This window comes from Mirounga angustirostris, unplaced genomic scaffold, assembly GCF_029215605.1.
Source record: "Mirounga angustirostris isolate CCGP_5_RB_7025 unplaced genomic scaffold, mMirAng1.0.hap1 SCAF_2, whole genome shotgun sequence".
NCBI classification, from domain to species: domain Eukaryota; kingdom Metazoa; phylum Chordata; class Mammalia; order Carnivora; family Phocidae; genus Mirounga; species Mirounga angustirostris.
Window position 1 is genome coordinate 111,443,532 of NW_026991710.1, and position 12,778 is coordinate 111,456,309.

Consider the following 12,778-nt stretch of genomic DNA (forward strand, 5'->3'; position numbering starts at 1 on the left):
TTACCTGGATTCTCAATGTCATGGACTTTGCATTACTTCTGTTTTGTAGGCACAGCCAGTCATGAGAGACCTAACTTCCACAGAATTTCAGTCAAAATACAATTATTTGGGTTAATGGCAAAGAACCTTATAATTGCATTGTAAAGAAATTTTTATAATTTTTAATTTAATAGTTTATTTTCAAAATAGTCAAAAAAAGGAACAGTCACTTATACAGGTAGCCTATACTTTTCAAAATTATAGTTGTTATAATATTGTTCAGATGTCTACAACATCAATATCCATTGCCTCTGAATTGCTTTTCTTCCTCCATTTGAGATCTTCGCAATGCAGAGCCGTGCTTCAATATTTCCGTCTTATCCACAGATGCCCATAGTCATGGACAAGAACCTCTGAAGTATAAATAATCTTTACTCTGGACCTAATCCCAAAATTTCATATTTTTCAAACTCAATCTTCTTAGAAAAATAATTTATTTGATGTGATAAACTGAGTAATGCTCCCCACCCACCCCAATATACTCACATCCTAATCCTGGAAACTTGTGAACTATACAAGGCTAAAGGGACTTGGATATGTGATTGAATTAAGGATTTTGAGATGGAGAAATTATGCTGGGTTATCTGGGTTGGCTATGTATGTAATCACAGGTGACTTTCTAAGGGAAGCAGGGGGAGATTTGCCTATAATGGAAAGGGCAATGAAACAGAAATTGGAGTCTGGTGCATTGAAGACAGAAGAAAGTGCTATAAGCCAAGGAATAGGGATGGCCACTAGAAGTTGAAAAAGACAAGGAAATAGATTTTTTTCCTGGAGCCTCCAGAAGAAAAGAGCCCTACTAATACATTGATGTTAACTCCAAAAGAGAGTAAATTCGTATTGTTTATATATCTAAGCTTTTCTTGTAATATGTTACAGCAGCGATAAAAAATTAGTGTGCTTATTTTTCACAGGATTATTGCTCTCCATATTTACCTTTGATAATGCACAAACAGAAAAACCTGCATTCTGAAATGTGTCAACATTTACTATTTATACAATGAGAGTCAACGTGTTAGTCCAATTCTACTGGGAAGCAGACACCAAGATTAAGTCAGGAATGGAAGAGATTTATTGGGCAGAAGTCTGAAAGACAATGGAGAGAAGGTCATAGTAGGGAGAATCTTCAAATCTGTGATGCAGGTTTGATACCTATGAAATTACAGAAGTAAAGAAGAAATATTGGATAGGAAGAGTTAGTTACTGATGCTCTTCTGAGAGTCTCATTCATGCCAACAGGGAGCCCCCAAAAAGACAGTCTGTTTGAGAAGCTGTATGTTGGGCAGAAACAACAAAGTCCTAGCACTGCCCCTCACCCAGTCATTAGCCTGAACACCCCAGGGGGAGTGTGTTCTTGGGCTAAAAAAACTTTTGCAGATTCTAAACTTATTATAACTGCAATCGCCAGCTGATTGCAATCCTGGTAGCAGTTTTCTTTTGCAGGGATATCCAAGTGGCCCACATCCATGGCTGCCACAGTCAATCTGGCAGTTAACTGAAGCTCATTCTTACTGTCTCTCAAATAGGAAGTGCTGGGTCTTGCAGATCACAGAGAAGGAAGGGATGAACATAAAGTTTCTTAGAAGGTACACATATTTATTTAGGGTAAGAACCAATTCTGGTATCCAATAATTTGCAAAGTTGTGTATCAACCAAATGTTTACACTATCAATTTTTATTAATCAGGTATTGCTTTTCTTCCTTTACTTTGAAAACTTAACTAATGTAGCTGTGCTTCGGATTCTCTCTCTCATCCATGGATGTACATAGTCACAAGCAAGAACCTCTGAGGTTTGAGTTCTCTTCAACTTGGGTCTTAGGCTCTAGAGCCTTCAAGTTTCCCAAACTGTATTTTCTTGGGGTATACCTCCCTACACCCTATTTCAGTACTAGAAACACTGTCTACAACTTAAAAGATGAATGTAAATGCTATCATGACTTTTTAAAATTGTAAATATATTCTATTTATGGTTTCCTTGATTTAATATCAAAGTTCAGTGGACACTATTATTTTGTCAATAATTTCCGGGGTGAATGTCAGATCAAATAAAATACAACCATGTGGGAAGAACAGCTGATTCTTTTCTTCCACCAGTTATTCAATTCTTGCACCAATACTCAATTTTCATGCTTCAGTTTCTTTTGTCCCCCTCTTGCACTATAGCAAACAAGCCAAATTTCTAACCACTGGTACTATAACCTATTATGTTACTAAATGTGGATGACTAATGGTTGATCAGAAAACGTTATAGGGGCACCTGGGTGGCTCAGTTGGTTAAGCGTCTGCCTTCAGCTCAGGTCATGATCTCAGGGTTCTGGGATTGAGCCCTACATGGGAGGAGGTCTCCTTGCTCAGCAGGAAGCCTGCTTCTCCTTCTCCCTCTGTCCCCCGGGTTTTGCGCTCTCTCTCTCTGTCAGATGAATAAATAAAATCTTTAAAAAAAATATTATAAACATTCCAAATTTAAATCTTAATTATTTCTCATAAGCATGTTTAAATGTCTGGAAAACCATAGACTCAATGGCTGATATAAATACTTCTTTGAGAAATCTGAAATTATTTGACACATTGGTTCTCAAAAAATTCAATCTACCTTCAAATTTATTTGCACCATTGTTCATCTTTATTTTTTTTCTCCATTCCTAAAATGAGGTAATATTCTCTGTTTCAAGGCCAGTGCATCTAACTGGGCATCAATCTTCTGTCTTTTCCACTTATCTTCTTTTATAGGACTTCACTCTGAACAAATGAAATCAAACAAAAAGCCTCATTTAATTCCATGTCTCCTAACAGTTACTGTCTGACATCTCTCTCCATCTTCTGTACTAAATTTCTTGAAGGAATTGTCTAAATTCACTTCTCACAAACAACGGGGTAGGGTTTTCTTTGACAAAAAGCTACTCTAACTTTTCTCTCTGAGGTTGCTCTCTGTTGCCACATTTGACATGTGTATCTACCTTTCTCTTGCCTTAAATATCACTGGTTACTCTCTTCCTTTCCTTCCATGAGAACACACTTTTTTTTCATACATTCACCATTGTTCTTTCTATTATCTGCTTTTACTCTACCTACAACTTTTCTTTACTTTCTTTTTTTTTCCTCAAAAAATTCCATTCTCACGCCATTATTGTGGTCATAGGATTCTTGTTCACAGGAGGCGCAAGAAGCATCTTTCACTCTTTCCTCCCAATTATGACAAATAAATGAAAGACTAAGATATTTATATTCTTTATTCCAAACTTCTTCCTGGCTTAAGTAACTATTATATATCTTCTTGACAAATGTTCCACAGAAAACTCAAATTGAAAATGTTCAAATTTGAACACACTATCTTCTCTTGTTAAATCTATTCCTCCATTTGTGTTCTTTATCTGGGTTGATAACCCCACCAGTTATTCCAACAATCGTGGATATTTTTGACTTGCTTCTCTTTTATCCCACATACCAATGATTTGCTAAATCTTGCTGCCATCATCTTTTACATATTTACTGTGTTTGTGTTCTCTTTATTTCTACTGGCACCTAAACACATGACCAAAAATAAAGTCCTAATTTTCTTTTCCAAATTTTCTCTTCTGTTAATCTGAAAACACATTGTCCAGTCCAGTGCCAGCACTAGTGTTAGAGTAGGTGGCTAGTTAGGTTTTAACAGGATGACTAGAGGCCAGCAAAGGGGGAATCAGGGTCAGCTCTCAGGAAAGTTAAAAACTTGTCCTGGCAGCACACTCAAAACAAAGCCATAAGAAGCTGGATCAAACCAGACGAGCTGAAGGCAAAGAGGGCTATAGACCACGACCAAGTAAGGAAGAAATGGCTTAAAATCTTGCTTCCAAGAAATCCCCACCTTAAGTAATGGATATTCTACCACCTTGTTAACAACTCTCAATAAAAGATAGAGACCCAACCCCCAGGGGCAGGGTGCTTGCTTATGCTCATTCTCTCTCTCTCTCTGGACCTCAGAGCTTACCTACTGCCATAGCTCAAGAATTTACTTTCATTTAATAAACTCCTGCTTGTGTCTCTGGCCCACCGTGTTGTGTCTGTCCTTGAATTCTTTCTTCTGAGACCAAAAGTCTTCACAACATCTTTGGGACTGGTTGGGCAGAGGCATTGGGCTAGGGGGGTCTCCCCAGTTCACCTGGTAACACTAGAATAGAATAATTATTCTTTTTTCTTACCTAATGTGTCTTCTAAGTTACCAAGTCTTGCCAATTTTTCCCCCCCAGTGGCAGGATGGTGAGGTGTGACTTGGCTTAGTCCAATGTTTCTCAAACTTGTATAGTATTTAGACTTCATAAAGGAATATATTTCTCTTATACCCTAGAGTTGATTGAAATTGTTTTCCTATCTATGTAGAAACCAACACGGAGTATAAATCCTAATGTTTACCCCTATTTTATGATTATCAAACCAAAAGAGATGGACAAATTAATTACAAAGAACAAATATAAAACTATATCATTAAAAATAACAATATCGGGGCACCTGGGTGGCTCAGATGGTTAAGCGTCTGCCTTCAGCTCAGGTCATGATCCCAGGGTCCTGGGATCGAGCCCCACGTCGGGCTCCCTGCTCAGCGGGGGGCCTGCTTCTGCCCTTCCCTCTGCTTCTCCCTCTGCTCATATTCTCTCTCTCTCTCTGTATCTCTGTATCTCGAATGAATAAATTAAAAAAAATAACTTAAAAAAAATAACAATATCAATGTAATGGCATGAGTGATTTTTTTTCTGCTGAAATAATATTATCTGAATTTCTATGAATCTTTCAAGATTAGCATGCCAATAATGCTTTGTGCTAAATGATTTTTCAATTCTTCCACCACCTACCGTTCTTTCTCCTTTCTTTCTTTTCTTTCTTTCTTTCTTTCTTTCTTTCTTTCTTTCTTTCTTTCTTTCTTTCTTCTTTCTTTCTTCTTTTTTCTTTCTTTCTTTCTTTCTTTCTTTCTTTCTTTCTTTCTTTCTTTCTTTCTTTCTTTCTTTTTCTTTTTCTTTCTTTCTTTCTTCTTTCTTGATGAAATGAGTGAGTATCTTCATTATGTGAAATAAGAACAGTAAGAAAAAGTATTAGAAAATGTCATGGCCACTCTCTTACTGACCCTGGATTAACAACATATAGCTTACAAAGCAGAAGTATTTCTCAATGCAGTAATTTCTGCAAGAGAAGAATACAGTCTTTGAGAATAAGGTTGGGTGGTTCATTTCTATTCCAGCCTGAGCAGGACAATTATAATGATATTGATAATATTAGCTTCTTTGGGAAAAAAAGAGCTGCATTTTGTGTTATAGACATATTTTATAGATGAGAAAACAGACTCAGGGAAGTCTAGTAAATGTCACATTTTTCTTCACCTTCTTTACTAAATTTCTTGAAATGGTTGTCTAAATTCACTGCCTTTCTATCTCTCTCTCTCTCTCTCTCTCTTTTTTTTTTTAATCTCCTTCACAGATTTCTCCCAACCCTCCTACCCCCCAGACTCTGGCAACCACCAATCCTGTTTTCTCTGTTTTCTGGTATATGAGAGCTTGCTTTTTTTTTTTTTTTTTTTAGATTCCACATATATAAGAGAGATCATGTGGTATTAATCTCTGTCTGATTTATTTCATTTTGCATAATGCTATCCATGTCATCACAAATGGGAAGATTTCATTTTTTATGGCTTAAAATATTCCATTGTATATATATATGCACATATATATATTCACATATATATGTACATATATATATTCACTATAGAGTCACATATAGATTCACATATAGATATGTACATATATATATATATATATTCACATATAGAATGAATAACTTGTTATCACAAGTTATTCATTCATTCATCAATGGTGAGTTCATGTTTTCATTTTTTTGGATAAATACCCAGAAGTGGAATTGCTGGATCATATGGTAGTTCTGTTTTTAATTTTTGGAAGAAGTTTCATGCTGTTTTGCATTGTGGCTGCACCAATTTACAACCCACCAACAGTGCATAAGCGCTCCCTTTTCTCTACATGGCACCAACAGTTTTTACCTCTTGTCTTTTTGATAATAGCCATTCTAATAGATGTGAGGTGATATCTCATCATGGCTTTGACCTGCTTTTCCCTGATGATTAATGATGTTGAGCATCTTTCCATGCATCTGTTGGTCATCTGTGTTTTCTTTGGGAAAATGTCTATTCAGATCCTATGCCCATTTTTAAATTTAATTTATTTTTGCTGTTGATTTATATGAGTTTTTTATATTTTTTGGATATTAACCCCTTTATCAGATATCTATATCTATATGAGAGAGAGAGAGAGAGAATGATATATCTCATATATATGTGAGACAGAGAGATTTTAAGTTTAAGGAATTGGTTCATGCCATTGTGTGGGCTGACAAATCTGAAATCTGGAAGGCAAGCTGGCAGGCTGGAGATTCAGGTAAGAGTTGATGCTACATTTTTTAAATTCAGATGTTGGAAACAGGCAGAATTTCTATGTTGCAGTCTGGAGGCAGAATTCCTTCTTGTTCTAAAAAAATCTGTCTTTGCACTTCAGATCTGCAACTGATTGAATGAGACTCGTGCACATTATGGAGGGAAATCTTTACTAAAAATCACCTAATTTTTAAAATTAATCACATCTAAAGAAATACCTTTACAGCAATATCTAGACAAGTGTATGACCAAACTACTGTTTACCACAGTCTAACAGAGTGTACACATTAAAATTAGTCATCACTTGTGATCAATAGCCTTCTTTCTCTCACCTACCCATATTCTTTCTATTTCTCTTCAAGATACAGCTGCTGGAAGTCTAATATGACTACTCTAAACTGTGTTTGTTGGCCCAAATCAATAAAACACTGTGTTTTAACATTTTCTCTCAGGATCTTCATTTAAAAGAATATTATTATTTTGTCTTCAAAGTTTTACCTTCATGATGATACAAATAAGCTAGTATTGGATATGGAAGTGATAATCATGTGATGCAAAGACAGAGGAACTACTGATTCAAAGGTTTAACTAACGTAGTTCCCTATAATGAGTGAGGTCAGCCATTGTCACAGCACCTCATCCAAGATAACAACCATAAAAGTATGATGGAGGGCACTTGTGATGAGAAATGTGTAGTCTATGTGAAACCAGTTTTAACCATATATGTTAACTAACTTGAATTTAAAAAAAAAGTTGGAATAAAAAAAGAGTTTCAAAGTTCTAATTAGGAGATCACATTTAACCACAATGTCTAGATGTCTAAATGTATGAATGACAATTAAATAGACTAACTTCGTGAATCTATAGACAGACATTTGAAATATAAAGTCATTTTTCATCTAAGGTCAAATAATCAACATAACATATGTAATGATTGGAATAGAAAATATGAATGTATTGGTTCAAGGCTGCTCAATAAAAGGAAATAATAAATATAAGGGTGGAGGTCATAGAGAAATAAAGGAAAATCACTATTGTGGGTGCATAATTTTACTGAAAAGGACCAGATAGTCCAATAGATTTTGTAGGCCATGTACAGTCTCTGTCATTTTTCTCTTTGTTTTTTTTCTTTTCTACAACACTTTAAAATATAAGTACTATTCTTAGCTCATGGGCCAAACAAAAATAGGCCTCTGTCAGATTTATCTTCAATGTGGAGCTCTTAAGTAATTACGTAATTCTCTAAGAGATATGCAATAACAGGAGTTGTCTCTTCACTCTTTGAAGTGTATTTATGATCCATTCCTTTCTTTCCTTTTTATGTAGGATTTTGTTTGGCTATGGATAATAGAAAAATCTAAAATAAAGGTGGCATAACTAAGATAGAAATTTATTTCCCTGTTACCTTCAGAGGCACAAAATCCAAGTCTGATCCACAAATTTTGTATGGATCCAAGCTCCTTCAAACTCACCAGTTCACTCACATTCTCTTGGTTCAAGGTGGAATCTGTATCCCAGGGTGAATAAAGGAGAAACAGAAAGATGAAAAAGTGACAGCATCAGATGTATCTAAAGAAGTGTTCAAGGAAGCCTCTGTAAGCACTTACGTTTATATCTGTTTTGTCAGAACTTACTCACGTGAGTATATCTAGCTGCAAGAAAAGTGAGTTGATCTATTGTCCTTATACTGGATAATAGTGTATCCAGTTAAATTTTCTGTTTCTAGGATAGAAAGTGAGAACTGATTTTAGGGGATAACTACTGGTTTCTGCCATGATTCTTCCTTATTTCAATTAGAAAGCCCAATGATGGCATTTAAATATTTAGTCACATGACAAAATAAGTATAACAGATACAAATATATTATTCATATTTTTTAAGTTTTACTAAGCTATCTGTCAATATATTTTAACAGTCTAGTTGAATCATTCTCAGAAATATTATTTTGTGAGAAAAAAAAACATAAATCTAAATTTCTCTGAGAAACAGCTATATACCACAAAGCCTAATTGATCATAAATACAAATTAGTTTTTCCTGATAATGAACTCACTATCAGAACTTAAATGACCTTGCTAATGACTATTAAGATACCATATTCTGAAAGATATTTTTTAACTTGCCAATTTCTCATACTCTGGCATGATCCATGGAGAAATTTTTAAAATAAAAATGTATGAGAGGAATCCTTTTAAATAGTTCATTGTTGTAAAGGAGAATTCTTTAATGATATATTTCACCCAAATAACCTCCTAAGACAGTAACTTTACTATTTATCATTCCAACCACAATAATAAAAAATTAGCAGAAATAAGTTCCCTCATATTTATAGCTTTCTCATATCCATTTTTAAGTAAGTGAAGCCTAGCATTAAAAAGAGAGGTTGGGAGGTGAATAATATGATGTCTATATTACTCACCTTTGTACTTGTACCTATAAACATTATTTTGATTTCTTACATTTTCTACACACACACACACACACACACACACACACACACATAATTTACAATAATTATGTCAACTCTACCCGGGAAGTAAACATTAATTTATACATATATCCATCGAAATTTTTGTGACCAAAACAAAAACATAACAAAAAATAAAATAAAATCAATAAAAAGATTGAAAATATTAATTTTGAAAATATGTATTTTTCCATAAGCTCATAAAGAGGTGGAAACCATCTTAGAATCACTTAATAATAATAATATGTAATACACTACATTAAATGAAGAATTTCTACAGTGACTCTACTTATGTTATTTGGATATTTTCTTCATAGACAACTGAAGCACAACTGCTACAGACATAACTCTTCTGTTATTACTAGATATTTATTAAACTGCTGTATTGTACTAGGTTTGATTTAAATTTATCGGAAAAAATTACATAACATAACCTTTCCGAATTCAATAAAAATAATAACCCTTCCAACAAAATTCTATCTGGTGACAAAATTAGCATTTATCTAATTGAAGAATGCTTACAGGCAGGCTTGTAAATGCAGAGTGATTTATCTGGCGATCCTTAAATGTGATTATTTTAAATGCATAGGAAGTCAACCTGTGCAGTGGCCACTTCTCCTTTGCTGCAAGTTCTTTTTTTTTTTTTAATTTCAGAATTAATTAATAAGCAGTAATTCCATCCATATTAAAAAAAAGAGAGAAGAATTCAAGAGTGAGTATTGTGTAAATATTTAGTTTAGTTCTAAGTAGGCAAAAACAGAACTTGTTGATTCCAAATAACATATGCCACTGAAATACTGATTGGTTTAATTTTGTGGATTATGCATTAGGTTTTATGTACTTGGGAACTCTTTTTTTTTTTTTAAAGATTTTATTTATTTATTTGAGATAGAGAGAATGAGAGAGACAGAGAGCACATGAGAGGGGGGGAGGGTCGATGCGGGACTCGATCTTGGGACTCGATCTTGGGACTCGATCCCTGGACTCCAGGATCATGACCTGAGCCGAAGGCAGTCGCTTAACCAACTGAGCCACCCAGGTGCCCCTGTACTTGGGAACTCTTAAGAAGCTTTCAAACTCAGCAAAAGATGGGAAATCCAAATGATTCACATTTCTAGATTAAAAACGAATTAAAAAAAAAAAAAACGAATATGCTTCAAATATTCCTGAAAAACAGGAAAGGGAACGTAGAAAGACAGAGTAGAAAATCAATTTGGCTGAAACTTTAATTTTTTTGTGACATGTCTCTTATGAATATTATCTGATTCTTTTATCATGGTTGTTACTACCTACTACAAAATATTCATCCTAGAATGTGCCACATAGGTTATTATGGTAGCTATAATGGCATTTTATTTATATTTTAGAATGATGGCTGCTTGAATTTAGCATTTACAACTACTAACATAATTATTGCTCTATAGAAGTCTTAGTCATACCCGAGTCAACTTTATTTTACTTTCTTTACTACAAAATAAGTTGTAACTTTTTAAAAGTGACTAAGTATTTTTCAAAACTTCATTGGGGTAATATAGAATATCTTAAAGTAACTTCTCCAAAGTATATAATTATTATTTATGAAAATAAATATATACAATATAGTAAAATTAACACCAAAAGAAGTGAAATAATTAGTTGGTTGTAGTTTGATAGCTATAGCCAGGAATCCACTCTGACTCTGTTCCAGAGAGATTCAAGGAATTACTACTTAATAGCTAAAGAAAGTTATATACATTCATTTCATTTCCGTGATGCTTTGGGGTTCAAATAATGATTGTTTCTGGTATCAGATGGCTGATATTCACATAATGCTGGGCTTCTCATCAAATATTGGGTAAATATGATATTCTATTCACAAATGTAATGTTTTAAAAAATAATAATTGTTGCCTTCGAGTCTGATTTGAGACACTACTCAAAAGCCATCATGAATTACACTGTTTCGCATGTGTTTTCCTTACTGCAAGTTGAGTCTATTCATCGTTTGGTAAAGTAGAAGACATTCACAAGATTTATAGCAGAAACAATCACAGCAGATATTCACTGTATTATATTGAGGTTTTGTTGAGCTCATGGCATCCTTTGATTAACTGCCATTGGAGAAATAGTTTGCAACAGGGCTGTGTCACAGCTCTGTGTCACCATGTTTCATGAAGTTACCAGTAAGCCTTTAGGGAGAGTAAGTGTATAAACAGTCATGTCACAAGAGATGTATGGACAATCTGTGAAAGTAATGACTAATTGACTGCCATTCGGGATTTATTTAGAAATCTTCTGAGTCCAGGTCCACTTCACATAATGATGAATGACGTCTCTTTCTCTAATAGAGGGAAATAGCAAGCTTGGGCCCAGAGCAGACACTCCGAAGTGTGACTAGAAGTCATAGTGTTTCAGTCTGTGGAAATGAACAAATAGAGACAGAGTATATAAGAATTCCCACTTAACTTTTTCAGTAGTGAAATTAATAAATTAGGTATATAAAACACAATAATTTATTTATTTGAAGGTTTAAAATGTCAAATCAAATCAAAGCATATATGGTTGAAATTCAAAAGTTCTAATTTCAGAGATGTTTATTATTAGCTGAAGAAAGAAAGTATAGTTTCTGTTTTTTGTGAGGTGTAATTTATATTTTATTCATTCTGCTACAGTGTAGAATGGCCAAATGTCCACATTTTCTTCCTAAGCTTCATGGTCTTATTAAAAAGGAGCACATGGGGCGCTTGGGTGGTTCAGTCGGTTAAGCCATGGGACTTTTGATTTTGGCTCAGGTCATGATCTCAGGGTTGTGAGATCGAGCCCTACCTAGGGCTCTGTGCTCAGTGGAGAGTCTGCTAGAGATTCCCTCTCCCTCTCCTTTTGTCCAGCCCCCTGCTCACGTTCCCTCTCTCAAATAAATAAAATCGTTTTTTTTTTAAAGGAGTGCATTTTATCACAATTCATTTTATCAATAATCATACCTATCCCATCAATGAGTAAAGTCTTCTCTCCTATATTTGGGTTCCCTCTAATCTGCCAAAAGAAGACAGAGTAGTTGGACAGAAGAGAAAGGGGATTGAATAAGCATTGCTAAGATTAAAAAATCCTTTAAATATAAAAACTATTTCCTTAAACATAAAACTGTCTTTGAATATAAAACTATGTTCTTTAAATATAATTGTTTCTTTAAATATAAAACTATGTGTTTCTTTAAATATAAAACTATTACAGGATACTAAACTTTTAGTTCAAATTTAAGAGGACACCACATAGGTAAAAATGAGAGTGTTAGGAAGAATTTGAATGACAGCATGTAAAACCTGTAACACACCTTATGGTCTTACTCTCATCCATGGCGCTAGCTTCTTGAACTTACTTTGGATCCAAAGACATGAAAGAATGTAGTTTTTAAACCTCTGACTGTTTAGGCAGATCATCTTTGTTCCATGACTGGAGAGAAGTTGTGATTCAGGGATTTAAGTGGTAGAAAAGAAGGATATTGTGCTCTATCCTGGCTAAAATATAAAATATTAGTTTATAACCTACTTTTCACTCACTCCTTTCAGTCTCATCAATTTAAAGAATTCAGTAGCACATTTCTCAGTATTCATATTTCAGAAAGTCCCCTAAATCATTCTCAGGCTACATGTGGCTTTAGATATAGCCCCCATTTGTTCCTCACCAACATTACATGAGCTTACTTAGTCACATTTGGGCAAAAGTACAATTGGTGAGAGTTGAACAATTCTGATCATAAATCTATTACTAATGCAAGGAGAGGCTAAAGATGGTAGACTTATAAAATGTTACATGCTTTGACAAAACAGTAATGAATAAACTGGAGAAAAATGAAAAGAAAAGGAGAAAGTAGAATAAGCTTAT